Genomic DNA, 19,092 nt, shown 5'->3' on the forward strand with positions numbered 1-19,092 from the left:
AGATTTCCAATGATAGGTCGCACGCCCTCATAAGATTCATAGATTGAGAGTTACAACCTTCTGAAGTTAGCCCTGAAATTCTGCCGCGGGCGCGGGCTACAGTACCCGCGGGCGCGGGGTTGCTGCAGCTCCAAAACTGCCGTTTTTGGGCAGTAAGCACCCGCGGTTGTCCCGAGGGCTCCCCGAGGGCGCGGGCCTTGGACCCGCGGGCGCGGGCTTGGGCCGCGGGCGCGGATATCGGGGTGTCCGTTCCCCTCCGCGGGCGCGGCCGATTTCTCCGCGGGCGCGGGTTTCTGGGTCTTTTACGATTTTAAGCTTCTTTTCTCCTTTTGTTTATATAGTTTTTGGTTTCCTTTATTCTTCATTCATGTAATTCATTAGTTTTAGAATAGTTTTCTCTCTCTTAGGTTGAGAGCTTCTCTCTCTAGATTAGGAGTAGTTTTAGAGAGAGAAAGTGAGGAATTTCAATGGTGATTGAGAGATTGAAGATGCAAGTGTGACAATTGTGTTGGAGATCTTCCTAATTATCAATGAGCATTTCTAAACTCTATCTCATTCAATTGTTTTGTTTAATTAGATGTTTGTTTGGTTTGATTTTGATTAGAGTAATTGTTTTTGATATTTTGTTGATTCTTGTTCTCTATAGTTGATAGTAGATTTGATGATGATGTTTCTTGAGTAGTTTACTTGCTAGGGTTTGGGTAAACATGTGTGATTGATGGATTGAGATTGATTTGGGAATTTGAGTAGTTCTTGTGTTGTGATTAAATTGATTCATAGAGGTTTGCATGTTGCATAAGTTTGATTGGAGTAGCTAACCATGATTGCTAGCATTGATTGCATGATTGAATTGATTGACATGACCACTTGATATCGATTTGATCATAATTAGTTGAGTATTTGATTATGTTTCTTCATATTGTTTAGCACTAGAGAAATCTATGTTAGAGAGTGTGAGGATGATTAGTTGAATGCCCCTAATTGCTCCTACTATTTGTCTTTGCATTGCTTGGATTGCTTGACTCCCTAATTAGCTTGGTTATCATGAATGCATGTTGATCCCCACTCCCTAGTGTTTCATTTGTTTGCTTCTTGATTTAGGAAGTAGAATAGTGTCACCTTTCACCTTAGACTTCGACCTAGCTTAGGCGTTAATTAGAAATACTTGAACATAACCGTTCCTAGTGGTTCGACCCTTGACTTACCTCTATACTTGTATTTAGGTAGTTGAGTGATTATAAATTTGTTTGACCGTAGGGAGGATTAGTTCAACGACATAGTTTTCCCCACGTCAATGATGAAGAAGAAGCAGACAAGAATTGGAAGAGGGCTAGATTAGAGCATTGCTTTACTTTAAATTTATTAGACAGTTTTTATTTTCAAGTCAATTTTATTTTTAAGCTTTCTTTTAATTTCACCAATAATGTAATTTTTATTATTATTAATGCAATTAACTCAACTTTTTACAATAAAAATTTTTATTTTAGCAATGAAAACAACTTGAATTAATTTCGAAAATAGTTCGAGTTCGGAAGTCGAAAATTTTCGAAATACACCGAAACTTGCCCAGATCGTCGAAGATACATTGGCGCTGGAAATTTGAAACCATTGCGGCTCGACCAGCCTGTCGTGGCGTGACAGACCTTGTCGCGGCGCCCAAGTCTGGTTTTCTGTGCGATGCTCGCTCTGTGTTGTCGTGGCCGCACCCCGTAAAGGGTTTCCTATGTATCCATTCCTAAGGAATCAGGCCAAACGTAGCTCTTTTGAGTATACTACTCAAGTTATCATAGGTAGAATTTCTTAAGTTGGTCAAGATTCGTCAAATTCGAGAACTCATTACGATCCATATCAGTTAGTTTCGCGGCACCTCCTAATAGGACAGTTTTGACGATGTATGGTCCAGACCAATTAGGCCTAAATTTGCCTCTTGGATCTAGAACATTTTTCCTTGATGCTTAAAATACCAAGTCTCCTACTTTGATGTTTCTTGTCTTGACTTTCTTATTAAAGTGTCTAGCCATGCGAGTTTGGTAGCATTGAGTATGATGTAGAGCTTCTAGTCGTTTTTCATCGAGTAGAATTAGCTCTTCATATCTTCCTCTAGTCCATTCGACTTCGTCGAGTTTACTTTCCAACGCGATGCGTAAGGTATTTCCAATTCTATAGGTTGTACGGCATCCATTCCATAGACTAAGGAGAATGGCGTATTTCCTGTTGATGAACGAATTGATGTGCGATAACCCCAAAGAGCGAAATGGAGTTTGTCAGACCAATCCTTGTAGTTTTCAGTCATCTTTTCGATGATAGTTTTTAAGTTCTTATTGGCTGCTTCTACTGCGCTATTTTCTTGAGGCTTATATGGAGAAGAGTGATGATGTTGAATGCCATATTTTTGAAGTAATTCTTCACATTCCGCTTGAAAGTGAGTTTCATTGTCACTTATCATTTTATGTGGGACTCTATATCGACATATAATGTTCCTTTCGATAAAGAGTGCTACGTGTTTTGTGGTGAGTTTGCATATGATGCTGCTTCAACCCATTTTGTGAAGTAATCAATTGCTATAAGAATGTATTCATGGCCTCCTGTCCCAGGAGGGCTGATTTCCAATAATGTCTATTCCCCAAGTTGAGAATGGCCATGGTGATGTGTAAGTGTAGTGAAGAGATGGAGGAACATGTTGTAAATTAGCATATACTTGGCATTTAGGGCATCTTTTTACATATTGATCGCAATTCCTATTCATAGTAGTCCAATAATATCCTTGGCGCATTACCTTTTGGACTAGCATTTTGCCATTAATATGAGTTCCACATGCTCCTTCATGGATTATCCTCATTGCCCTTTGAGCTTCCTTTTTGTCTACGCATAGGAGAGCTCTAGCTTTAGGTACCCTTTTGTGTAGCTCATCATTTATAAGCACATATTGGGAAGCTAAAAGCCTTAGAGCTCGTTTTGCTCTTTTGTCGGCGTGAAGTGGATATTCTCCTTTGGTGACATAGTTGAGGATGTCAGTGTACCAAGGTTATTCTTCCTCTTCTTCTTGTTGAACTACTTCATCATCTTCTAAAGCTTAGATGTAAGCTGGTTTATGCCTTTTTTCAATTGTTAAGGGCATTTGCTTAATTTCCTTAGGAATTCTAACCATTGAGGCTAATATTGCCAAAGAATCAGCAAATTAGTTTTCATCTCTTGGTAGATTTGTGTACTCTACCTTTTCAAGTTGATTGGTAAGAGTTTCTAGATATGTTTGGTAAGGAGTCAGGCTTTCACTCCTTACTTTCCATCTTTTTGAAATCTGGTTGATGGTAAAGGAAGAATCTCAAAATATTCGAAGTTTCTTTATTCCCAATGGCAAAGCCGTTTCAAGGCCTACCACACATGCTTCATATTCCGCAGCATTATTGGTAACGTCAAAATCTAAATTTATTGAGATTGAGACGTGTTCTTCTTTAGGTGATACTAATAATACCTCTACACCACATCCTTTTTGGCTTGAGGCTTCGTCGAAGTATAATGTCCAAGTGTCATCTTTCGTGACCATCAAGTCTTCATCTGGAAAGTCATTCTCATGCATCGGTGTTGAATCTTCTGTTGGAAAATCCGCTAAGAAGTCCGAGACCACTGATCCTTTGATTACTTTTTGACGCATAAACCTTACATCAAATTGGGCTAAGTTGACTATCCATCTAGATATTCGCCCGTGAGTGTAGATTTCTCGAAAAGATATATAAGTGGGTCCATTCGAGATACTACGTAGACCGTATGGACTAGCATGTAGTGTCTTAGCTTGGTTGTGGCCCACACTAATGCGAGGCACAATTTCTCAAGTGGTGTGTAGCGTACTTCATACTCGAGCATCTTTTTACTTAAGTAGTAGATGACATTTTCCTTGCCTTCTACTTGTGCGAGCATAGCTCCCATTGTCTCTTTGGTGACTGTTAGGTACAATCGAAGTGGGATTCTAGGAAGCGTAGGTTCCAATACAAGAGGATTAGCTAAATAGGCTTTGATCTTATCAAAGGATTTTTAACACTCATCGTTCCATATCACTGGCACATTCTTTTTAAGCTTCTTGAATATTGGTTCACATATCGTAGTTAGCTTAGATATGAACTTACTTATGTATTGAACCGGCCAATAAATCCTCGAATTTGTTTCTCAGTTTTGGGCGGTGGCATTGACATGATTGCTTCGATCTTGGTTGGATCTATCTTTATTCATCTAGAGCTAATGACATAGCTTAAGAGTTTTCCTAAGGTGACTCCAAAAGCACACTTGGCTGGATTTAGCCTCATATTATATTTCCTTAGCCTTTCAAAAAATTTTCTTAAGGGTTTTTGGTGTCCTGGTCGATCCTTTGATTTTACAATCATATCATCCACATACACTTCAACCTCTTTATGCATCATGTCATGAAGTAAGGCAGTCGCTGCTCGTTGGTAAGAGGCACTCGCGTTTTTCAACCCGAATGGCGTCACCGTGTAACAGTAAATGCCCCAAAGGTGTTATGAATGTAGTCTTTTCCATGAGAATTTGGTTATACCCTGCATACCCATCCATAAATGAGAGAAGCGCGTGATTTACTGTGTTATCTACAAAAATGTCGATGTGTGGTAAAGGGAAGTCATCCTTTGGACTTTCCTTATTTAGATCTCTATAGTCGACACACATTCTTACCCTACCATTTTTCTTAGTAATTGGCACCACATTTGCAACCCATTCGGAGTATTTGGATACCTTGATAAAACCTGCAGTTATTTGTTTTTGAACTTCTTCTTTTATCTTAAGAGCTACGTCGGGTTTCATTCGACGTAGCTTTTATTTTACAGGTTTCATTCCTGGAATAAGTGGTACAGTGTGTTGAGCTATTTCTCTATTTATTCCTGGCATATCTTCGTATGACCAAGCAAACACATCAATGAATTCTTTTAGTAGATTAATTAAATCGGTTCTTTCTTCTTTATTAAGAGTTAGACTAATTTTAACTTCTCTTTCTTTTGAGATATCAACCGTTTTAGTGTCTTCAATTACTAGTGTCTTGTTTTCAAGTGTTTCCATTGCTTTAATGATTTCTTTGTCATTTTCATTGTTATTTAAGCAATGCTCGTCATCTTGGGTGAGAGAATGACACGAGGAGTAAGCAAATGAAGACTTATTATTGAACTCGGAAATCATTACATCAAATAAAGAAGTGTCCGTTGGGACTTGACTGCTAACTATTCTAGGAGTAGGTGCTAAACTAGGAGAACTAGAGGGAGGTGCAACAACAAGAGACTTAGAGGACTCGATGAGGGAAAACTCAGACTCAGATGACTCTTCGAACATAGGTCCTTGTCCTATTTTTATGGAGATCTTTCTTCCACTTGGTCTAGTAATCTTCACAGTCTTTCGCCACCCTTGGGCTAATCCCTCTGGTGGAGTGATGAGCTTTGATGGGTCAAAGCTTTCGCTTTATAGTACTGTTTGGATGAGAGCAAAGTTGTCATCGACACGTGTGGGCTCATTCTTCTCGTAGCCAAAGAGGATGGAGTCCCATGACATTAAAGTCAAAGCATGGAGGTGCTTCCTCCTTGTGAATAGGAGTTGGGATCTCATCTAAGAAGTTGCAATCTAGAAATATTTCGAACCCAGGTTGTCTTATTCCATCTTTGACAAAGGGTTCAGGAAATTCATAACATGGATAATCCTCACCCTCTTTTTTGAATTGACCATTTAGAGTGAGAGGATATTGACCCATTGGGATTGCTTTCTTTTGGGCACGAGCGTTTCTTCGTGCATTGGTCTTTTCCCGGGCTCGCTGGAGATCTTCTAGAGTTGGTTCGAAACCAAGTCCAAAAGTACCTAACTTAGGGAGGCCAGGTTGTCCCATCTGTTTTGCTATCTCTTTCTTCTTTCCTAGAGTCATTCTAGGAAAGTGTCCTTGTTTTCTAAGGATAGCGTTTAATATGAGGTTTGAATGGGGATCGTAGCAAAGAGGGGGCCTTTCATATTCTTCGATTAAGGTGACCTCTTCGGCATTAAAGCCCCATAAGTCTTCATCATTTTCATCGTGCTCCACATTTATAATTGGTTTATCAATTGCTTTGATTCTCATAGGAGAAGCATCGATTGTGACAGGAATTCCTCTAACTATTGCCTTCACTTGTTGATGAAGGGATGAAGGGACGAACTTAAGGTCATGAAGCCAAGGGCGTCCTAATAATAAGTTGAAAGAAGCTTTAATGTCTACCGCTTGAAAAGTAGTAGTATGTTCAATAGCTCCTGCCGTAACATTCATTGTGATGGTTCCAAGAGCTTGGCGACAAGTATTGTCATAGGCCCTTATGCCTTGTGTAGATGAAGACAAGTCTTCCTCTCTTATTCCTAACATCCTCGCAGTTCGAAGTGGGCAAACATTAATTGCTGACCCATTATCTACAAGAGTCATTAAGACATTCGTTCTCTTGCAGATTACTATGAGGTTTAAGGCCTTGTTATGCTTATCACCTTCTGGAGGTAAGTCTTTGTCAGAAAAGGTGATTAGATTGATAGGGTTAGGAAGATCACTCGTGAGGAAATTGGCCAACCCCTCAAGAGTGGTTTCCAAGTCTATTCTTACTTTAGCCAAAGCATCTATTACTGCGACTCTATGCTCATGGGATGTGGCTAGTAGTTTCCATACATTCATCTTGACCTTAGTCTTCTTAAGTTGTTTGACAACATCGTTGTCTTCTATAATTGGTATGGGAACTTGTTGAGTGGTAGGAATAGGTTGTGTTGTGATGGGAGGTTGCATTCTCCTTGATCTTGTGAGCACATCTATGGGTGAATCTTCTTCATCCCAAATGTCATGTACTAGATAGATTGATGAAAGTGGAGTTTCTTCCACATCTTTGAGGTAGACATCCTCATCATCACTTTCCCAGACTCCATTGATGCTAACATCTTTTTCTGGTTGAATTTGAACCAACTTTTTACTGTCGATCAATCCTTGGACTAGATCCTTAAATTTGAAACATTGTTCTATGGTATGTCCTCGTGATTGATGGTATGGACAGTAAAACCAATATGTCCTTTTCAGCGATTCAAATGGTCTTGGCTCGAGAGGTTTGATCTTCCTATTCTCTAAGAGCATTTTAAACATGTTTGCATAAGAAGTCCCAATAGGTGTGTATACCCTGTTACTCCTTTTGGGAGTTTTAACTACTTTGAGAGAAAAGGGTTTTCTTTCAGTAGTCTTAGTAGATGTCATCTTTTTAGCCATGCGTCTTTTTCCCATCTCCTTTGCTTCTTGGAGGGAATATTACAGTAGGGTCATTGCGACCCTCATCATATTTATGAGAACCCACACATCTTCTTTAGAGGCTGGTTCTTCATTTGGAGGAAAATCACTCATGGCATCGAAGAAGGCTTCCTCCTCTTCTTCGCTAGCATGAGCTTCTTCAATTGGTTTGATAAGGAGTGACGGGTCAACGTGACCTTCCTCATCAGAAATTGCCAAGGAGTCTGAAAGTGGAGCACTGTTGATACTTGGCTTCTTGCTTGCGGGAGGAAATGGAAGTTTATTGCTATAAATTAGATCTTGAATAGCTTCTTTCAACTTCCAACAATTCTCAGTGAGATGGCCCCTGCCTTGGTGGTACTTGCAATGTGCATTGGGGTTCCAACTAGCTGTCCTCTTTTCGATGGTGGATCTCCAAATGGTCTAATAGGAGTTATAAGACCTTTAGCATGGAGACGATCGAATGCTGTGTCATAGCTCATGCCAATAGGTGTGAAGTTTCTCCTAATGGCTTCTTTTACCCTTGATTGTTCATAGTAAGGACTTCATTCAAATTAAAGGTGCTAACGTTATTTGAGTGGGTAGCTTTAAAAGAAGAAGGATTGTCGTTCTTCTCTCCTTTCTAGCCACTGTTGGAGTTGTTAGCAGCTTTTTGTTTAGCAAGGTCGTCTTCGATATTGACTCCTATGTCATAAATGGCCTTGAAAGTACTCAAGTTGCTTTGGTATTTGAGATGTTTTGATTACTTTTCTTGGAGGTTCTTAATGAACATCCTCATAGATTCCTTTTCGGTAGAAACTTCAACCATTATAGCGGAAGTTTCCCTCCACTTGTTAAAGAAAGAAGTAAATCCTTCATTTTCTTTTTGTTTCAACATCTCAAGTTCCCTATAGTCAGTTTCAACTTGATTGTTGCACTTATATCTATCAATGAAAGCGTTTGTTAAAGAGTCCCAAGAAGAGATTTTCTCTTTGTCAAGGGAGAAGAACCATTGTTGACATACAGTTTCTAGAGATAGTGAAAATAGCGAATGGAAAGATTTCCTATCAATTCCCTTAATATTCATTATGGTTTCAAAAGCTCTTCAATGGAAATAAGGGTTGTCAGTTGGCTTGAATCTAGGGATGTCATTGGCATTGAATTTTTGTGGAAGAAATTCCTTGTCTACCGAGACCCCTTGTGAGATAATCCCCTGAAACTTATAGTCATTGGAGATTTTGCTCAAGCTTTCTTCCATTCGCTCAAACTGTTGTTGTTTGGCAGGATCATTGACTTGGAGAGCGAGAGTTTTGAATATCTCGATCAAGCTAGCCATATTTTGCCTTAGTTCATTAACTTCTTCCTGAGATGCCATTTTCTTCTTAGCTTTTCTTCTTTGTCGAATCGGTTTGTCAAAAAGTAAGACTTGGATGAAAATGTTATCTTTGATTAGTCTCCCTTCTTTTCTTGAACAAGTGCTGTAAATTAAACCACTTTGACTTAATAACTTGACTCAAATTGACTTTGACTTTATGGTTTTAAAAGCAAAAAGCAAAAATAGGGTGCATATTTTTGGGAAGCAAGTATAGGGTTCAAATAACATGGTTATGTTGGGAGGATTAATATCCGATTTACCCCCTTAAAAAATGATGGAAAACACAAGCACACAAGAGACTCTATACATGGTCATGGTGAAATATAGTGTGTTCTTTAAAAATGAGTGAAAGTGGCATGCTTTGACACTTGTGTAAGACCATGGGACTATGTGCTTAGGCTCAATTAAGGACTAAATACAGCTTCTGCTATTAATGAAATGATTAATTAGACTCGGCGTGAGGACTCAAGCAGCTCATTGGACCATCGCGCAAGCAACGGGACTGTCGCGACACGCCAGAACCATCGCGACGCGATATTACTATCGCTTCGCGATGAACACTTGCGTGTCGCGCCACAGGTCAAACTTTCGCGTCATTACTGAAATGTAAGTCTGGGCCCGTTTCTAGTGTTCTACTTTAAAAGGACTAGCTTATAGTCGTGCTAAGTCAGGTTTAGTCAATTCATTAGACTTTAATTACTCATATTAATTAATTAAGAAAAGTCATTTAGTCATTAATTAGTTTATTTAGACTTAAACACAAGTCAAACAAACGGTTAGTGTAAATATGCAAAAGCAAAGGATGCACAAATAGTCAAGTAAGCACAATATGATGCAATGAGTTTGCAACCTAACCAAGGCTCTAGTTCTCTAAAGTTCAAGGATAAGGGTTCGTCAAAGAGGGTCCATGGTTATGAGTCCAGATGCATCGCGCGGAAGCCTTACCTTTGGAAGGGTTGGTGCGTATATATGGATGGGACCCCGCAAGTTAGACTTGCTTCCATGGTTTGGTGAGTTCACAAACTCGAATGTACCCATCGTTGCAATGAGCGTTCGATTGGATAGATGGAGCGTGAATTCCCAGAGGGTTATAGCCATATGTAGAACACATATGGGTTCAGAAAAGAGGGAAAAACTCAATCAAGAAGTAAAATCGAGCAAACAGTACTAGAACCGTTCAAAGCAAGAAGGCAGATTTCTGGCTCGGTATTGGAAGAACTTAGCGCGAGATAACAGGGACCATCGCGAGGAGATGGCCTTGTCGCGCCGCGATGTTGCCATCGCATCGCGAAAGAGCCATCGCACTGCGATGGGCACTATTTTCTCAGCGCTAGTTCCTACATGCCTCAGCAACTTTCTGTGTTCTTAGAATTTTCCAGTTTTCGCAACGTTTTTTCGATTCTAGTTGTGAAAGATATTTCCCAGATTTCCTATGTGTAAAAATCCTATGTTTTTTACGCATTACGGATGGTCTATTCAATGCAGACCTTTTTATGCTTATGCCACAATGTTGATCAAAATTACGCACATGAATACTTAGAACTTTTCGAGTCTCATCCAATCATTCTAAATTATTGCCAAAATAAATTTGAGGAGTTAAAATAGAAATCCTCCCCAGTAGAGTCGCCAAAAACTGTAGGGAATATTTCAAGCATCCCACACTTGAGCCCCACTGTGATCATGCACTTAAGCATTGTGGCGTCCAAAGGGAAGGAAGCTAGAGCAAAAGAGTCGCCAACAAGTTTTAGGAACTTGTAAACCGTTCACAGGGTGAAGGTTACACCCCTTCACGATCCTAGATCGCTAACTCCATAGTGGTCTCGAACCATGACTGGATATTCGAGGATGAAGGTACGAATCCAACCTAAAAGAGATTGAACCCGCCCTAAAATAGGCCTCTACTTTATTCTTCTCATATTCATGTGCGCTTTCTGACTAACATACAATCATTAGGTTAGCCATAAACCTGTTTAATCTATGTTGGTTGATTATTAATGCACAAACGAACAGATCTATTATTAGCGATCTCTTGAATTAAAATCATATTAACCTAAACCAAATTATTAATTATCTTATTAGGCGTAATTTAAAGTACAAATTCCCTTTAAACCTGCATAAAAGGCGTGATCAAGCAGTAACAATAATATATATCAAGCAACATAATATTATTGACACAACAAATCATCATCATAATAATCTCATAGCATAATAATATTAGCAAGATCCTAGGCATGATACTAACATGATTAATAACAAATCCTAACATGTTCCTAAATAAAGATTAAAGCTTTATCCCTAACATGATACTAACATGATAGAAGAAATAGGAAACACCCTAAACATGATACTAGAAAGCATTAAAGACATCCTAACATGATATTAGGAATATTAATTAAATCTAAGCATCCCTTCTATATCAAAAGAGCAATTAAACTACTTACTTTGATGCCTCGTACCTCATTCTATCAAAACAATACACACGTTAGTAAATTTCAATAAAATATTAAATCAAACAATTAATTTAAATAATTGAAATAGGGATTTGGGACCAAACCCTCAGAAATTAGCAACCTTTCACGTCGAGAGCAAATGAAACTTCAAATTTGGCTAGGTGTGTCTAAGACTTGTGAATGCGGTATGGTGTTTTGAAAAAGGTTAGCTAGAAAGCATGAGAGAGAAAGAATAAGCTTCACTTAAGAGAGAGATAGAGATGAAAGTTGTTGGAAATTGTTGGTGAATTGAAAACGGGGAATAACGCCCCTATTTATTGAGAAAATTGTCTGGAAATTATCAGAAAAGATCAAATTCGAGTCGAAGTAAAACTGTTCTCATGATGGGATGGGCTTATCGCGACGCGATGGTGTCTGTCGCCTCACGATGATCAAATTGACTTTAATCTTCGCGATGCGATGGGCCTACCGCGACGCGATGGTGTCTGTCGCCTCACGATGGCACTAAAAAGATAAAACGTTGTACGGAGTCCTTTTTCCAATAAAATTGGGTAATTAGAGTCCGTAACTATCATTAATTAAAACAAGATTTATCAATATAAACACTTGTTTTATTCCAAATAAAATTCTTTATTTTCTAAAAATATAATTATTAATCCTAATTCCACTAGAACTTAAAAGAACCTTCTAGATTTATCTAGAAGATTAAAGTCAATCCTAATAACTTTAGGAATAATAATTGATGGGCCCTCCACATGATCATTGGGCCGTATATAAAATTCATTTTGGGCCTAGTTTAGTATTTTGGCCATAACTTCTTCATTATTCGTCGAAATTGGGCTTATAGTATATCATTAGAAAGCTCTTTACGAGCCCCATTGACAGGGTAAAGTCGTATCCCCTAATCAAAAGTAATACCTAAGTCCTCTAACTAAAGTAGATAGGGAAGTAGGGTCGAATCCACAGGGAAACTGGTCTTTCTACTCCTAATTAATTAATATAATCTAAATTATTAAGGTAACCAATTTATTGTGTTTAATATGAAATTATACTACGGAGATTAAGTTTAGAGATAAATTCGATAATAAGAAGGCCTAGGGTCATAGGTTCACCAATAATTAATATTCCGGGATAAAACATAACAATCAATTAATTAACATTGCACGGATAACATGATTAACAGGCTCTCGTAATTTATTAACCAACATAGATCTAACAGGCTCTCGCAATTTACTAGATCTAAGTTCCTATTGAAAATAGCCTTTAACATTAAATTAACATCTGCTCGATTCATCAATTCAATATTGCTAAACATTCACAATCAAATTACATCTGCTCGATTCATAATCCAATTGCAAAGAATTAAAACAATTCAATAAGAAATTATCATGAAATATCAATAATCAACAATAACAAATTATCCCTTCATATTAATTATGGAACCCCATAAACCCTAGAATTAAATTACTCGGACATAATTAAATCTAAAACAAGCAAAGTAATAAAACAAGTCATAAGGAATTGAAAGGAAGAAATTACTGAAATTAATTGAAAATGAAATCGTACCAAAGACGGCGGAATTACAAAGTAATCAAGAACAAGAGTAAGGTAGAGAGAAAAGTCTAGAGAGAGAAAATATTAAGTAGAGAGAGAAAGTAAAAGGAAAAAGTGAAAAATTACCATCCTAAAACGTATTTAAACGAAAATAAATAACGATCCTAATTAGAAACTAAGTGCCTCAACAACTCAGCTCCCCAGAAACACGCGCCCGATCGGGCTAAGGCCTCGCACGATCGGGCGCGCCTAGCACTCGAGGCTTGGTGCTGCGTTGCCTTGCTCGATCGGGGCTATGCTTGCCCGATCGGGCCCTTGTGGCTCCTCGAGGCCTTGGACTTCCGATTGGGCTCGACTCCTCGGCCCAATCCGGATCTCCTCTTCGGGTCTTGAGTACTCGGTCCAAACCTCGGTATTCCAGATACCGAGCCCTTAATCACCGGCTCGATGGATCTAGCCGGCCTTGGGCTTCAACGACGGTCGTGTTCCTCCAATGCTCGTAGTTGCTTCATAAAATCCCGGGAAAATGCTCCAAAGGTGCAATTCCCTACAAAACTCAACCAAAACTACGAAAACACTAGAAAACACATATTAGTAACGAAAGTGGCTCTAAAGAGCCAAAAACACTACTAATTATGACCAAGGGACGGGGGTAAAATACTATATAAAATGGACATATCAAACTCCCCCAAGCCAAACCTTTGCTTGTCCCTAAGCAAAGAGCTCCTCAATGAACAATAAAACATGCCTCACCCCAATATAAAAATCAAGCACAAACGATTCAAGGCAAATCAATTGAACATGCTTCAAAATCAACCGATCTTATTCATCTAATCACCCTTCCTCCCCAACAATTGTCAAGTAGAGCAAACCACAGGAGCATATAGAATTCAAGACTATTGCTCACACACTCAACTCTCATTTATGTGGCGAGTAAAAGATGTACTCGATCGCTCTCCGTCCCAACCCCTTTATGTGAACAATGCCCTCCCAAACTCACACACTCGTGTGTCTAAAAAGACATACACTCAACCTAATAGTCGACTCGGAATATGTCAAGTCATATCTTGCATTGATAAACAACACTTTCACATTTACACAACACTATGCACAAGGTCAAAAGGTCTTTTAAAGCTTGTAATGTAAGGCTAGGGTAAAAGGGTAGGATAAATTTGGGAAAATGTGAGAGAAAAGCTATGCTAAAAGGGAGCCATATCCTAATAAACCCATGATAAAAAATAATGATCATACACATCTCCAACATAACTAACTCCAACACAACTCCACCAAATATACTCCAATCATAAAAATCAAACCTAATACTTACAAAATTTCACCCCTAAAAATATGATAATAAAGAACTTGGGTGAACCAACAAACTTTGAACTCAAACTCAAATATTTACAATGAAACTCAACTTTTCTTTTTCTTTTCTTTTGATAAACCTTCACTTAGACCATTTGAACATCAAACACTTTTTTTCTTTTTTTCTAGAAGTTCACTTTCTTTTTTTTCTATTTTCTCACTTTTTTTCTTTGAACTTCTCTTTTTTTTTTCTTTCTTTTTCATCACACTTTTTTTTTTCAAATATATACACTATTAAACTCATCAAAACAAAAATATGATCAAGAACAAATAACTTCTCAAACCTACCCAAATTATGCAAATAATGTGCACACTACAAACTCCCTCACCTCACTCACTAATAGCTCCCCCAAGCCAAGCTTGGGACTAGTAACCAATGGGGCAAACATGGCTTGTAATGTGGCTATAAACAACAAAAAGTCAAGGCAACAACATGGGTAGCAAGAAGGGAACAAATGTATCTAAATAAATCTGAAGGCTACCTAAAAGAACAAATGCCTTCGTCCTCCACATGTGCATAATATTGAGTCATGAAACACTACTCATAGTTGCAAACCAATACTCAAATTCATTGACATACCAGGAACTAATCACACATTCCTAACCAAATCAACTAGTCAAACACTATATTCACAAGTAGTTGGACAAAATTGACGCAAGTTTAGGAATCCAAGTAATTAAACTTCAAATCATGATCAACAAATCCACAATGTTCAAAATCAAATACCAAGAATTAAAACAATTTTTTCTCAAGTATGGGGCACAGGGAAGCATGATTTACAATTCATTGGTTCGTATTTTTTTTGATTTTTGATTTTTTTAATTTTTTTGTGTTTTTCATATAAGGAAAGCAATAAAACTAAACTAGAAAGCAAATAAAGACTACACTAGAAAGCAAGTAAATAGAGAGAAAGGAAAGAGAGTTACCAAGCGAAAGATACCCCCCCAAGCCAAATCAAGCAATGCACTCATTGACTTAGAAGTGTAACCTACTCCTCATCCTCATCCATCCTCGAATAGCCGCTACCACCATGACTAGGACCGGCCCCTCCATGGCTCGAACCACCACCTCCATAACCCGAACCACCTGCAAAATAGTCAGGGTCTACATTCCCCCCAAGCCCACCAAAAGGAGCATCGGTCCCATATCCATGGACCGATGAATAGTCCACATAGGTACCGTAGGCACTTGGGTCCGTGTATCCCCCTTGGGGATATTGGAACCAATCGGGAACAAGTGATTCGGGGGGAATAGCCCCCCCGACGGGCATAATCATCGTACATGGGCTATAAACCCCGCCCTAGGTTCCTCTCCACCACCCCAACCCTAGCATCTAGGGCTCCTACCCTAGAGTCCAAGTTCCTAACCATACCCTCCATCCTCCCTTGCCCACTCTCTATCCGGTCCAATTGGCTTCTAAAAGCTGAAAAGTCATATGGGGCGTTAGGGTCGATGTTGTAGTTGGTTGAGGAAGTGGGAATGTTATGTGTGTAGTGTTGGGGTGATGGTTGGCGGAAATGTTGTGGTGGTGAGGGAGGTGCTTGGTGGTGTGGTTGGGCCTCTCCTTGGTCTCCTAATTCAAAGGTATAGGAGGGAAGACCCTTCTCAAATTTGGTCATGGCCGGGTTAGGCAAGGTGAAAGCATTGTCCCTTCTACCCGGCTCCCTATGAATCACCCACCAAGTCTCAGCCCCTATCACATTTATCCAATTAAGGCCTCCTAAGTAGGGTGCGTCCATTAAGGTTGAGCCGGCTACCTTACCATCACTGCTAGGGGTCCAACCAAGGTGTTTGACCGCTATGTGGGTTACTAACCCACCAAAATAAATTGGGACCCTAGACCTACCCGATTCGGCCGCGTTGGCCACCCTTTGGAAGTGTTGGGTCATCCTATGAACTATGTTTAGCTTGTCACTCCTAGGGATCATGTAAGACCCTAATAGTTCTAGTTCATCCCTCCTCACATTTGCGGGTTCATGCCTCCCAAAGATGGTGAGGCCAACAAACCGTTGCCAAAGTTTTGGCACGGGATGTTGAATTCAAGTGCCCTTGGCATGTTGGAGGTTCAAGTTAGGATTCCCTGTTAAAGCATGGTAGACAAAGGTAATGTTGTCTTGGGGTGGTTCAATTGGTCTATCGGCTTTCAAATCAAACAATTTTCCAAAATCTTTCAAAGACAATCTAAGATCATTATTAAACAATCGAAATTGAACATGAGAGATTAAAGCATTTGATTTTATGACATTAAAACTAGAAATGAATTCTAAAGTCAAATAATCATAAGTATCATAGTTTAATTTGAACAAACCACTCATGCCAACTCCCTTGAATAATTTTTCAATATGTGTATCAATTCCTAATCTAGAGAGTGTTGGGTGATGAATAAAGCGGGTAGGAATTACCTGCCGTGAGATGAGGTTGAGCATCCTTTGCTTTTGCTCTTGGGTGGTGATGACCACCTTCTCCCACCCCGGAATTTGCAACTCCGGGTCAATACTAGGTGCTTGTTGCCTCGATCCTTCACCCCTTTGCATTCTAGACCTTTTTGATGCCATTTTCTTTGTAAATTGGTAGGAATTGAAGCTTTCTCTCTCTTAGGGTTTGAGTGGGAATTGAGAGAAAGTGATGAAAACTTAGTGTAGATTGTAGAGGGAGATGAGAGCAGTTGGAAAATGTAAGAATTTTTGAGTTTGGATGGAAGAATTGGAGAAGATGTAGGATTGAAGTATGAGTTGAAGGTTTGAAAATGGAGGTTTTAGAGAGAGAAAGTGAGATGAAGAAGATGAAATAAGGAGAAAGTGAGGAAAGAAAGAAGAGGAAAGAAAATAAAGGGAGCCGTGACTGAGGGCGCGCCCGATCGGGCAAGCTTCACCCGATCGGGCGAATTTCCAGAAATCCCAAACTGCAGTTGCGCGCCCGATCGGGCAAGCTCCGCCCGATCGGGCGCGAACACGAACTTAATTTTCGCCAAATTTCTCGCTCGATCGGGCGAGCTTCACCCGACATTTCTTTTCCTTCACTCGATTATCCACAAAAATGCGCCCGATTGGGCGAAATTATCCCCGAAAACAAATATGCTTGCGCGCCCGATCGGGCAGATTCGCCCGATCGGGCGAATTTTGCTCGATTTCTCAGCTTCACTTGCGCGCCCGATCGGGCGAAGTTTGCCCGATCGGGCCCGTACCAAGCCCTGGAGTTCATGCTTTCTCCGATTTCTTTTCTTCTTCAAATTTTTCTAAGTCTTTTTACCTGTCAAATTCATACCTGTACAACAACACTTATAAATGGTAAAATATCACTCTCCTCAGCTCTCTAATAAAAATAAAAATAAGAGAAAAGGAAACTAGTCTAGAAAGCAAGAAATACGGGTTGCCTCCCGCAAAGCGCTGGTTTATCTAGGTCCCGCACGACCCTCTTACCACCTTTGAGCTCATTTTGGAAGTGGAGTTAGGAGAGTCTCCTCCACATCTCTAATGGTAGCACCTTCGTGATACACCTTCAACCTTTGGCCGTTAACCTTGAACTCTTCGCCTTTATCATTCACCAACTCCACCGAACCAAACTTGTTCACCTTTGTGACAGTGAAGGGACCAGACCATCTAGACTTCAACTTTCCTGGAAAAATCTTTAATAGAGAGTTAAAGAGAAGAACCTTATCACCCGGTGCAAACTCTTTTGGTAGGATCCTCTTATCATGCCACTTCTGGGTCTTCTCCTTGTAGATCCGTGCACTATCATATGCTGCCAATCTAAACTCATCCAACTCATTGAGTTGGAGAAGTCTCTTCTTACCCGCGGCCTTAGAATCCATATTAAGCTCTTTGATTGCCCAAAAAGCTTTGTACTCCAACTCTACGGGAAGATGACATGCCTTACCATAAACTAATCTATAAGGTGAAGTACCAATCGGTGTCTTAAATGCTGTTCGGTATGCCCAAAGTGTGTCATCAAGCTTCAAACTCCAATCCTTCCTAGACTTGGCTACAACCTTTTCTAAGATCGCCTTGATTTCCCTATTAGAGACCTCAACTTGACCACTAGTTTGGGGATGGTAACTAAGCCCGGTTCTATGATACACACCATACTTCCTAAGTAGGTTATCCAATTGTCTTTCATGGAAGTGGGTACCCCCATCACTAATAATAGCCCGTGGAACACCAAACCTGGGAAATATGATCTTTTTAAATAGCTTGATGACTACCTTAGAATCGTTTGTTGGTGAGGGTATGGCTTCTACCCACTTGGACACATAATCTACGGCTATAAGTATGTAACAATTCCCATTGGAAGATGGGAACGACCCCATATAATCGATACCCCAAACATCAAATATTTCCACTTCAAGAATCCCAGTTTGGGGCATCTCATGCCTCCGCGAAATGTTGCCAGTCCTCTGGCAAGAGTCATAAGCCTGCACAAAAGTGTTAGCATCTTTAAACATGGTAGGCCAAAAGAAGCCTGACTCATTAATCTTAGCCACCGTTTTAGTGGGGCCGTGATGTCCACCATAGGGTGAAGTGTGACAACTTGTAAGAACGCCGTGAACCTCCCATTCGGGAACACACCCGCGAAATAATCCATCTGCACACTCACGAAACAAAAAAGGATCATCTCAAAAATAATGTTTAACATCAGAAAGGAATTTCTTTTTCTGTTGGTAGGACAAGTCAGGAGGTAGAGTACCACCCACTAAATAATTAGCAAAGTCCGCATACCAAGGGTGATGCTCTACTACTGCATACAGGTTGTCATCAGGGAATGAATCATCTATAGGAAGAGAATCCTTACCCTCATCATACCTGATTCGTGACAAGTGGTCTGCCACTACGTTCTCTGCTCCCTTTTTATCCTTTATCTCAATATTGAAATCTTGGAGCAAAAGAACCCATCGGAGTAGCCTTGGCTTGGATTCCGCCTTAGCTATTAGGTATTTCAAAGCTGCATGGTCAGTAAAAACAATGACTTTAGAACCAACAAGATATGATCTAAATTTTTCTAAAGCATATATAACATCAAGAAACTCCTTTTCCGTGGTGGCATAATTGACTTGGGCCGCATCCAAAGTTTTGCTTGCATAATAAATAGCATGCAAAACCTTGTCCTT

Source organism: Chenopodium album, chromosome 10 (assembly GCF_948465745.1).
Source record: "Chenopodium album chromosome 10, dcCheAlbu1.1, whole genome shotgun sequence".
NCBI classification, from domain to species: domain Eukaryota; kingdom Viridiplantae; phylum Streptophyta; class Magnoliopsida; order Caryophyllales; family Amaranthaceae; genus Chenopodium; species Chenopodium album.